Below are 12,763 nucleotides of genomic sequence, written 5' to 3' on the forward strand. Positions count from 1 at the left end.
ACAAAACGGTAAGCTTGAGTTTTCGCGATGTTCAAATTCTAGCCACATCAGCTTCCTCGTCTATTGCTTGCAAATATTAAGCTAGGGATACGTTTGGGTTAGTTAGTTTTGCGGGTTGGTGTCAGCGGCTTAAAATAATACTTGCGCTATGAAACCGCAGGTTTGCCGGTTAGCTTGCTAGAACCAAGCCATTGAATTTAGCGTAAGATAAAAAAAAAGGATTTAAGAAAATATTCGTTGTTTAGAATTACAAACAATTAAAAACAAGTATTAGTTATGACGTGATTTAAATGTTTAAATAATCCTCTTCGAAAATTAACAAATCATACTTAAGTTCGACATTTTTAAAAAATTTTAGCAGAATTTTTTTAACTTTTGATGAAACACTGGTTTACTTTATTTTCGACTTTATCTTTATTTTTTCAAAATCCTGTTAGCGATTTGATATAAAAGAAAACTGAATTATTTTTCAACGTTTTTTCTTATTGTCAAATTATCGTCGTTAACATAAATATAGGCAAAATGGTCCTGTGCAGGGTTACCGCTCGAAAATTTTTTGAGCGGTTGCGCCGCACCTCTTAACTACCAATTCAGCGGTTCACCAGTCACGCTCAGTTATCTATTAGCGGTGCGGCAGTCGAAATTTGCCCTATCGCACATTTTGCCATTCCACGGTGTAATGTAAAATATAATAAATAATAATGTAAAATATAATATATATTTACATCCATGTTAACACTTCTACATAAATTTGTTGTATTTCAAATTTACATATTATGGATGTTATAATCCTACATTATAGGGAAGAATTCAACTACCTCCTTCAATTTATGCGAACTAAATAAATGAGAAATTAAAATTTTGAGGTTTTTCTTGGTTAAATTGTATTTCAAAAATAATTTAGGCGAAAGAATGAGACAGACTGACAGACGTAGTTGAAGTGTAAGACAGGAATGCAGATATATTTGATCAACATTTCAAAAATCATTAAAAAAAGGTTGTTTACTTTTAAGAATAGAATCATTTCCAAATATTTAATGCTTAAGATCTGTTAAATGGTTAACTTTAAGCGATCGATGAATAAATAAGACCGCCTTGACTGAATAATCTCTCAACGGACGCCGAAGATGGCATGGCACGTTGTAGCGTCTGCCAATGAATTACAATACTTATTATTAATTTGTTCGAAATAGTTCATTAATAATTCTAAATAAATAAAAAACACAATTGGTTAAATGAAATTTACTTGAAATCAATCCACCCGTGGGAGAATCCCCTAGTTGATATAAATTGCGACATGAAGTGAGATGGTTCTCAATTTTGTCCCCAGTTCGTTGGGCGCTCATTCTCCTCGTTATATAGGCGAAATAATTTTTTTTCCTTGTTTTACTGGACTTGGATCCGAGCGAGATGAGAAAGACCAACAGTACTTTCTTCTGGTCTGTACAATGAACGAATGATTAGTTTTTGGCTTCATTATTAAAATTTTTTTCAACCACATACGAAACCAATTCGCCTGAAATTTCCCTAATACGTTTGTATTCACTCTCCAATAAAAAATTTTTTCGGCTTGAACATGGAATTTTATATAGTGGCTAACTTTATTTCACCATCTGAAAACATATTTTCGAATCCTAAAAAAAATGTAAATGGCATATGTCATTCATACAAATAGTTAAATATGTCATACAAGTTTTTTGAAAAAGTTACCAAAAGCGCATGGCTTCTAAAATGCTGGCTATCAGCGGCTGATAATATGATAGCAGGGTCGTCTCGAAGCGATTTCAATTTTCTTTTCATCACCTCTAGAGCCGGAAATAAGCAGCCCATCCCCACGTTTTTATCGGCTTTGAGAATGTCAAACGCTTCGCTATCATGTTCCATTACGGTTACGTATTCTTTCAGAAACTGCACTTCCTTGGACGTGGCGAATTCGAGCTTCAATACTTTGGAAAAATTTTTTCGTTCCACGAGTATTTTCCTTTAGTAAACGATTAAAAAATCGGATTTCGCAATATTCAGAGTTCCATCGGGTATTATTTTTCAGAATAAAAAGTCTTCCTAAATGACGCATTATGACATACGAACTCAGGGAACTAGAATATTACTTGTTCCACAAATTTTGTAACTTTTTAAAGACACTTGCTCTTAATTGTTTAAAATATTTATCTGGGATTTTCAAGACATCACCTTGCGCAATACGGTTCAGTGGATGGCAGGTACGTCTTCTGTGCACAGGGAGACCGCAGGATTCATATACCTCTGCGCGGGACACATCCCTCCCGAACTCCGTAACCGGGCCCATCTTGGACGGTTTCAGTTATACCCCATTATCTCCAATCCCACTTACACGAAATTTCGTAATTAAAAAAATGAATTTAGAAAGTTTCCGCCACCACTAAATTTTTTAAAAAGATCCAATTTCAGTTTTTTAGAATTTATAACGATTTTTTTTTAACGGTGAGCTTAGACCAAATCAGGATAATTTTGGATGGATGCCTGTCCCAGTTTGGGCGGGGTCAAGAGAGGTAAAATGATTTGTATTAAAATTTTGATTTTTATCTTTAATTTTTGCTCTTAACCTAGTGAACAATAAAAATTCAATTATCATAAGATATTACCTGAAATAAAAGACTTTTATTATCCCAGAAATATTTTCATTTTACTGATAGAGGAAACATAGAAGGAGGTGGAGCCTACACAGTATCGATAATTTGGTTCTTTCAATTTTTTCAATCCATTTCCCTGATTCGTTTTTTGTAATGTCATGGCTGCGTCAGCTGACGAAAGTTTGGAAATGTAATAGGTTATTAAATAACATATCATTCACTGTCAAATAATGCAGAAAGGCATTGCACTCTTTTTTCCAAAATAAATCGCTTTTTGATTTACGATAAAAAGTATTATAACACGCGCTTGGACGCGAACGTCCAATACAGCAGGGGTCTTTCTGTTTTTAACAAAATTGGAGCGTTATGGCCACCGGTTGGTCTTGATAGTTATTCTTCGGTCTGGTATAAGTTCACTACAGATCCGAAGTCTAACATGTCAGGCCGCCGGGCCTCTACACTATCGAAAACAAAAGGATCACAGCACACTAACACTCAAACTCTCAAAAACCAATCCTATTCTCTCTGTGTCTCTCCAACTTCTATCTCTGTACTCTATGTTCTACCATTTTTATAAACTCCCTTCCACCAATGCAGAACCCACGATCCCCTGATGCAAGATCGACGACAATCTTGCATCGTTCCCGGGATCCGTTTACATTTCCAGATGTTCGTTTTAATTTCGATTACTCCCAAGGGTTTAGGGCAACCTTCAAATGATTTTTTGTTTCTAGTTTTACTTTTATTTCCTGGTTAACAAAACTAACATTTTAAATTTCGTTCCAGTATAAATAAGCATTAGCTGTATTCTAAATTTTCCGTTAAGTTGAAACACTTAAAATTTTCGTTCTTTGATTTGACCCCTTCCTAGCATGCCCATATCATGTCCAATATTACTCATGCCGTTTGTACAACTTGTACCCAAAACAATTTTCGTAGAAAAAATAGTGTGTTTGTAATTGAACGAATTAAATGATTTTGCCTTTCAATTATTATTAAGAAATCTCCGGTCTACTTACTTCCAATACCTATGAACGTACAAATATAAAATAACATCAACGATATGAAAAGATCATCGATAAAGAACAGAAAAAAAATACAAACTTTCGCTCATTTTTATATTTGTTAAATAGCTCAAAACGTAAGTCAGACAAGAGACTCAAACTTTGTACTATGTATAAAAACCTATTTCGAACAAAACTTATTCGAAACAAATGATGTGTCAATCTTATATTTTTATTTTTATTAACTATATTTTCCACGGCACTTTACAACTTCATACAGTTTCCAAGATGGGTCCAGTCAACTCTATTTCAATTGTTGTTCCACCGGGATTTAGCAAAATTTTAGTAAAACAAATAATTCCTATAAAAATTATCAACATTAAAAGTACTCGTTGCAGCGTGGTCCAAGGAGAAGGGGACTCATTTCTGCGAAGAGAAAACCACCCTTCCTTTTCTACCCGTGACAATACACTCGGTACTACTTGGTAAATAATTACCGAGCTACGCTTGCGAAAATCAAAACTCTCGTTATTGAAATGAAAACCAAAAATATTAGGAAAATAATAGACATTTTATTATTCGTATAAGTATAAAAACAAGTAGTGATAGATTTTAAAATATGCGTCATCATGATGACTACAGCGCCTAAATCAAATCAAATTAGCGTTATGAGTTCTTGCCGTTAATCTAGAAGAAGATGAGCGTGAGCCTGGTCACATAACTATTCTGAACATATGGTCATGGCTTTAAAATTTCTCCGGGAAGACCATTAAACATCGCATCTATTTAAAGTTAAATAAACTTGTAAGGTACTCGTAAGTTAAATATACTTTGTCTAAATTTAAACTTATGTCTTTCATTTTTTTATTAGGGTCGACAGCTACTGAAAACTTACAAGGTTCAGGAACGACATATTTGATATAATGAATGGACGACACAATTGCCCATCAGTTAATGAGAAGAACTGGAATGCCTTTGTCGAAGTAGACAGAAACGTAATAAATGAAAAGAAATCTATACTTGAAGACATGCTGAAAGTGGCTGAGATGGCGAAGGAATGCCATCGCAACCCTGGGAAATGTCAAATAATGGCAGCGTTAGTGTGTTTCATATTAAATATTTGTTTATATTCGTTGTTGGGATCGTGTTTGGGTTATTAAATCTTATAAAAAATTTGACTAAAAAAATAGATGTCAGACAATAGACGTACATCCCAAAATTCGAAAACTGGAGTTAAAATTTACAAAATTTATTAATTCACTTAAATCTATTCATTATTTTTATGCGAGCTAACATAGCGCGTACAACTAACTTGTTGTCTATTCTTGTACCGAAAACAAAATAATTATTTTGAATTTTATGGTAATTGGTTGGGTGGTATTGTGATAAGCAGTTCCTGGTTTGGGCAAAGCCATAGAACCCTGGTGGTTTACTATGGTATCTCCTTTCTTAGGTAAGTAGAAAACCTTGAGCAGGCATAATGGTTATTTTCCCATCAGAGGTATGCGCGTCTAGTAGTACGTAAAGTACCTAAATCTACATTCGCGAATCACAGGAATTTTTTGAAAAACGAAAGGGCCAACCGCGAAGGCTTTAGTTGGCCATACCAATGTTGGGAGTAGTTTATAATGTAAACACTGGGGAATACATGACATACCGAAACTTTAACGCCATTTTCCTTTTCGTGGGTTTTACCTTTCCGTTTCTGCTAAAACAGCTTTCTCAACATCCAAGAAACGGGAATTTCCTGTAAGTGAAGGAAGAAAACCCTGCTCTAAAGTCCGGGATTTTTTCAACCTTTCTGTTTGCTCAAGGCAATAGTGAACCTACGAGATTTTTATGACTTTGATTCCAATTGATTTTTCGGAATTAAAAAATACTCTGATATAAGCATCGAATATCACAAAGATTTTTAAATGAATGGCTACAGTAACGACCAAAGGGCAAACGTAGTTTGAGAATATTGAACTTGCAATGTTTCAGGATTTTCAATATTGTCGCGGGTAAAAAATCAGGGGCTGTTCACGTCGCTAAAGTTCCCGACATGGATGCCAGTCGGTTCACTGGCTGATCCCAATACGACAGCACAGCGCACCGACCTACCTCCACTATCAGCGACTACTCTACACTTAACTACGCTGATAGTGACCAACACCACACCGCGTCTAAGACACCAGCCCAAGCACACACACTCTCACACAACACACAGCTCGCAACACATCCAACATCCACACACACACTCGCTCCCACACCAACCGTACCCTTTCACAGGCAAACAACGACTCTCTCTTTCGTACAGATCATGCTAAAATTCGACATTGCTTACGATAAGCAAACGACTATCCTAACTACGTTTGGGATACGTACAATTTCTACTCGTGATAATATTTAAAAATATTGAGCGAAACCGAGAGGATTGAGGCTTCACATGCAGCGCTGCTCTGTCTGTCCAATTACGCTTTACAGTGGGTAACAAGTGGTCATCTAATAAATAAATTGAATAATAAAAGGTGTAATTCTTACAAAAAAGTCCAAAAATCTTAAATGTATAATCATAACTTGTTTATTTCACTGGTAGTTATTAAGCCGTCATATGTTCAGAACGGTGGCCGTTCTCACCGGAAGAATCGCATCAAACCCATTGTTTTCAAAAGGACCGAAATAGGTCAAACAAAATCGGCCATTTTTCATAGGTCAAATCAATTTAACCGATCACGGCTAATCGGCGTCGAACCTTTCTTTCAGACCGGCCGCTAGTGCAACTCCTTTTTGATCAGCTGCTTTGGCCCTACAGGCAACAGTATAACAGAAAGGCCTGTTACGGTTCACATCTTTTTAAAGAATTGTCTGTTGGAAATCAGGTAATAGGCAATCGAGGAATCTACTACAGTTTAGTTGCTGGCGTAATTGGTGCCGCTGGATATTTGTGTTTGCTTTTGATGCTTCTGTCAGTAATAAAATGCAGATTCACGTGAGAAGCGCCACAATGATTGTTTTTTTGGGAGGGTCTATTTTTACTTTTAATTTATTCTTTATATTATTAAGTAATTGCTAGACTAATAATATTGTCACGCAATTAGTTGTATTAAACACACAGAGAACAATACACCAAGCAATGACAATAATTAACACGGTCCTTTCACTAAGCTGCCGCTGACGCATCCTTGGATCTCTCTAAATGCTGATTCGCCTAGTGCTTTCTTTCCCACGGTCCTTGCTGAGGTGCGGGTGATTAATCTCCGTGGAGAGATAACCACTTCTCATTTTTACCCGCGACAGTATCTTATAATTATTTATGTTAATGTAAAACATTTTTTAAACAATATTCTTTCATCAAGACTTTAAGTAGTCTTGATGCATTTATTAATAGTTAACCGGAATAGATGTATGTACAATATACATTTATTTAAATATTTAGTCATTATTATTTATATTATATACATGAAAATATTAGTTATTTATCTCTCGCTTTACTAAGATCTTAGAGTTTCGCTGTTTTTACATATTTTAGTACAAGCTAGCCTTGCATTGGTAAGCAGTTCAGTTCAGATTCACTAGGTGCCACACTGTCGTTAATTAAACTATTGTCAAACAAGGCTTGTAAATACAATCGATGCAATGAACAAAACAACTGTTAGAACACGACAGACTAGTAAATCGTACAGAGGTGTTAAATTCTCGAAAATCTTCCTAATCTCGTTAGTATCTAGACTAGTGTTTCATATGTATTAAGTCTTACGCGAAATCTTGGTAATGATTCTTACGAAATTAATTGCATTGGTATAATATATCTTATCTCAACATCTTGAACTAAAATAAATCAGCTTATTCATCTTGTAATAATTTTATCTAATCGTAATAAGTTATTCTTCACGTCATAACTCTGTCTAGTTTTGATGCAATGAATTATTTTTCTTTTTACAGAGCAAATGAGCGTTTATAAAGGAAACGTGGTATTTATGGATTAGCCTATTTTGAATGTTTTTCAAGTTGATTGGTACACCAATGCTTTGGATGAAAGTGAAAAAGTGCTTTAGTTGGAAGAACTCGCTAAATTGTGATATAGGCTGTCCATTACATTGGCGTAATTACCAACCACAGATGGTGGGTTCGTGGTTAAATCATAGTGGCTGGAAAGATTGGGGAGACACGGCACACTAAGAAACTTTAGTAAATGTTGAATGCAGCTGCTACGGCACCACTAAAACTACTGTTACATTTCATACACAAATTTTTTAAAAAATACTTTAAAAATATAAATCTTAAAATAAGCTTGTTTCCAATTAACTACGTTTATTGATGTAAGCTTTCTAAATATTTATTTTAATGTTATTCTCGCGGAAGATATGGTTTCGCCGTGGCAGTGAAGTTCGGTATTGGCTTCAGATTGCCTGGCCGAATTTTTTATACCATGGCTTTAGCATTCATCTCTTCTACGATGATTAAGCCACATCCAATGTGAAATAACCCGATCAACCATCAAACATGCTTGGCACGAATGAACGTTCTGCCTATCGAGAGACTACCAAAAACCTAGAGCAGATGGAACATTTCTAGGCCAAGCCTCGAGGAAAAGAAAAGGCAACTATTGGTTAATAAACGGCAGTTTTTTTTATCTTAGTACAGCTAGGCAGTCAACAATAAAAATTTCACCTCACCAGCTAGCATAAGGATAGACCACCCTTCTTCCACTCGTAAATGTGAATTTGTGAATGCCAATTAACCCAACCGGGGCTGAGCCATTCCCTTCTGTCGCTTTCATCCTTTTTTCTTCCCCTTTTTCTTGCCTATAGTTGAGCACAAAAAGGCCCCGTGTGCCTGAACTTATAGTTAAAAGTATGCACGGAGTAAGCTATTGGGATTGCCGTCGCCACCGAAACACGTCACGTTTGCTCCTACTCCGGAAAGAGATTTTTAAAGAAAAATCCACCACCTGCAACGACTAGTCCAGCAACGCGAGATTTCGCGGCGCTTTTTCAAAGTCTAGTGGGCCGTTTGGTAAACCAAATATCCTCGTCTATGTCACAACTTGCACTGAGCTCGAGTAATGGTACTCGGTACACTTGATCGGCGTATCCTAGGGGTGGTGGAGCAACAATTCCAAGAGGACCACCGCAAAGGTGTTATGGGTGCAATACACTGGGAAATATCGCACGTGACTGTCCATTGAAAAACGACGTAAGGGCACGTCAGGGACAGTGGCGGCCATGAAGAGATATTTTTGTTCAGAACATCGCTCCGCGTTACCCCTAATCAAGGTATGGATTGAAAAAATAGGTAAAGTCACAGCGCTTGTTGATTCGGGGGCCAGCGTTAGCGTCGTTCGGCTAAGTGTTGTCCGTAGAGTTTTTAATAGAAGCCAAAATGGCTCGCGGTTGAAACTAAAAAGGGTAGACAATAGGATGATGCAGGTAGAGGGAACTGTAGGGTTAAATATTCAATACGGGGGGTCAATGTGTAAAACTAGAGAAAGTAACGGTTCTGCGAAATGCACCATTTGCACTGATATTAGGAGTAGACTGGATAGTCAAAAGCAAAACTAGTATAATAATAAGGGAAGGGAAAATTGAAATAGTTGCGGGGGTTCTTAAAAGAAGAAGAGGAAAATGTTTGTCGAATTCATGAAGCAAGGAATATAGTTGGTATGGAAGAAGAAGAGGTCGACGAAAGTAATGTTGGTATAGAAGAAGAAGAGGTCGAAGAAAGTAAACTTGGTATGGAAGAAGATGAGGTCGAAGATAGTAATGTTAGTACGGAAGAAGAAGAGGTTGAAGAAAGTAATGTTAGTATACAAGAAGAAGAAGAAGACGGAAGTACTTTAGACAGGGAGAAGAAGATGGAAGATATTGTCGCGAGGGGAAAATAGTTGACGTGGTTATAATTTCTGAAAAGACGTGACAACCAACGTTTTAACTGCGTATAGTACGGCTTCTCATGAAAAGATGCTGTAACACGCAGATAAGTTAGTAAAAGATAGTTAGTCTTAGAATTTATGTAACTCTAGAGATGAGGCGTATTTCCATCACGATGGTATAAAAGCCCATACTTTTTTAGTCCTCTGCTAGTTCTCCCGGATTTTTCTAATTCTCTTCATGTTCCTGTATTCAAGTTAAGTAAAAAAAGCGTAGTTACTTTTGTTCTGTTGTGTATTGTATTTTTCCTCGAAATTCAATACAAATAATTAAGTCCAGTGTGACAATATGCTGGAAGTCAGCGAAGAACTTTTAGAGTCCCTAGCAGAACAATCACCTTCCAAGCGACGTAGTAGGTTTCCGGTAAAAGTAGATTGACTTCAAGTTATTCCACCAGATTCGCTTGTATTTTTTATAGGAAGGGTATCGGAAGAAATTTCGAGTACGGGAGTGGTAAAATTTAATTCTTGTTCCAAACCAGGGAACGAGTGGGTTATGCCCTCGAGCGTCGTAAAGACGAAGAAAGAAGAAGTTAACATTGCTATTGTACACTATGCGCCAACGGAGCTAAAACTGAACCGACGTAATTTTTTGTCCAGTGGAACTACGAAGTGAAGATGAGATGTCTGTTGGCCAAGACAATCTGGGAGGCTCAGAAGTGTGTGCGACTTTTTTCTCGGAGAGACAAATGTTAAATTTTGAAGCTCAGATTAAGTTCGGGGAAAATCTTGGGCAGTCAGATCGAGAAAAGTTACTGGAGTTGCTAAAGCGCCATGTACAATACTATCCATCTTCCAAGAGAGCTATTGGCCATATAAGTGAGGTGGTACACCACATTGACACTGTTGCGTCTCGTCCAATTAGATCTGCGCCGCATAGAGTATCGGCCTTTGAACGGGAAATTATTGTAAATAAGGTAGTAGAAATGCTTGAAGATGGCATTATAGAAGAGTATTTTAGTCCTTGGAGCTCGCCTGTAGTTCGTATACGTATGGCCAAAACTGGAGATTACCGATTTTGCGTCGATTTTCGGCGCTTAAACGCAGTAACAAAATGCAACGGTTATTCCTTGCCAAGAATCGATGACATGTTTGATCGACTGGGGGGGGGCACATTTTTTTCCTGTCTGGATTTAAAGAGTGGATACTGGCAATTACTAGTCACAAAAGAAGACCAGGAGAAGACGGTCTTCGTCACACCCGATGGTCTGTATCAATTTTCTCGCTTACCTTTTGGCTTAAATTGCGCTCCAGCAACGTTCCAACGCCTCATGGATAAAGTGTTTACAGGTTTAAAGTTGCACATGTGTTTAGTGTATTTGGATGACGTATGTGTTTGGTAGGATGTTCGAAGAACATTTAGTACGTTTAGGATAAGCTTAGTCGGCGCGCTAGCTTAACGTTGAATGTAGAAAAATGCGTTTTTGGAGCAACTATGGTGCCTCATTTCGGGCACGTAATTGACGCTGAGGGCATTCGCCCCGGAAACAGGAGAGATCCAAGCGTTAACTAGGATGCCTGTGACGAATTTGAAATTGCTACGAGGTTTTCTCGGCCTTGCGTCCAACTACCATCGCATCATTCTTGATTTTGCACACCCGGCTCAACTTCTGTATGTTCTTCGTTTAAAAATGCAGAAGAGAAATGGACAAAGCGGCAAGAAGAAGCAAAAAAACAGAATCATCGAGTGTCTCACCTCTGCTCCTGTTTTGGCACACTTCGGCGACGCCCTGGAGGTGACTATACAGACAGATGCCAGTCAAATAGGACTCGGAGCCGTTCTGTCGCAAGATTCAGGAGATGAAAATCGATCAGTAGCCTACATAAGCAGAAAGATGTCGAATGCAGAGACGCACTATCATGCCAACGAACTGGAATACTTAGCAGTTGTTTGGGCCCTGAAAAAACTACGTACGTATATATGCGGGAGACATTTTGTTCTAAACAGACAGTGCGGAAATAAAATGCATAGTCGGGAAGAAAGAGCTAAAGGGGAAGTTTGCAAGGTGGGTTAGAATTTGCAGGAGTTTACGTTCACAATTCAACATGTAAAAGAGGTTGAAAATCAACTCGCGGATGCATTGTCTCGCAACCCAGACGATACAACTGCAAATGTAGACGATTCACACACAAACAATGAAGTCTGTGCTGTGATAAGTTCGCTCCAAAGAGGCTATGCTTCAAATGAACTCGCCCTCCTGCAGCAGCCAAACGGCCAGCTCCGACCAATTTTCTTGTCTCTGAACTCCCCATTTCCCAATAAAATCTCTGAAAAATTCGTTATACGTAGTAAAGTTTTGTATAAGAAAAACAAACATTCTGGTAGAAAATTTCTTCTTCTAGTTCCCTCTATCCTTTGCCGTCAAATTCTTGAGTCTTGCCACGATGCACCTTCAGCTGGACTTCAAAGAATTGAAAAAAACCATGTGTAGCATTAACAGTAGATTTTGGTGGCCAGGTCAAATTAAAAGCGTAAAATTATATGTACAGTCATGTCTTTTTTGTAAAAAACACAAGCACCAAGTCGTTCAAGTGGTCGGCAAACTTCGTCCCATCGAGCCACCAGCACCGCCTTTTCAACTAATCGGAATCGATCATCTAGGACCTTTTAAGGAAACGCATCGGGACATCGCCACATTATTGTTGCCATTGACTATTTGACAAAGTGGATTGAAGTTGCAGCAGTACCAGACACGTGCAGCAAGCTTGCGACAGCTTTTCTAGAAAACCAGGGCACGGCTTTCAACTCACAGTTGTTCTCCGAATGGAGCACAAAGTGGAATGTATGCCAAAGTTTTGCCACTGCAGAACACCCTGGGACAAACGGACTCGTTGAACGTTTCAATCGGAGCCTAACGCTGGCGTTTTGTGCTTTTGTAAACGTATCACACAACGACTGGGATACGTATCTGGCGGCTGCAGCGTATGCCATTAATATGGCTTGACAATCTACACCAGAAATCCCGCCGTTCGAACTCGTGAATCGTCGTCCCCCGGTTCTTCCAATTGAAAATCTCTTTCCGTGGCCAGCAGAAGAAAAGGGAGACGCACGCTAACTTCATCTCTCGAATTACCAACATAAGAGAAATGGCAAGAATGACGATTTTAAGGAAGCAACGTGCTACGAAAGAAAGAGTCGACAGAAATAGAAGAAAGGAACCAGAACTTCTTCCAGGTGATTTAGTCCTCGCCCGTGGTCGTCCACAAAGAAAAGCCTTAACCCGGAAGCTACAACCAAA

Source organism: Daphnia carinata, chromosome 5, assembly GCF_022539665.2.
Source record: "Daphnia carinata strain CSIRO-1 chromosome 5, CSIRO_AGI_Dcar_HiC_V3, whole genome shotgun sequence".
NCBI lineage: Eukaryota > Metazoa > Arthropoda > Branchiopoda > Diplostraca > Daphniidae > Daphnia > Daphnia carinata.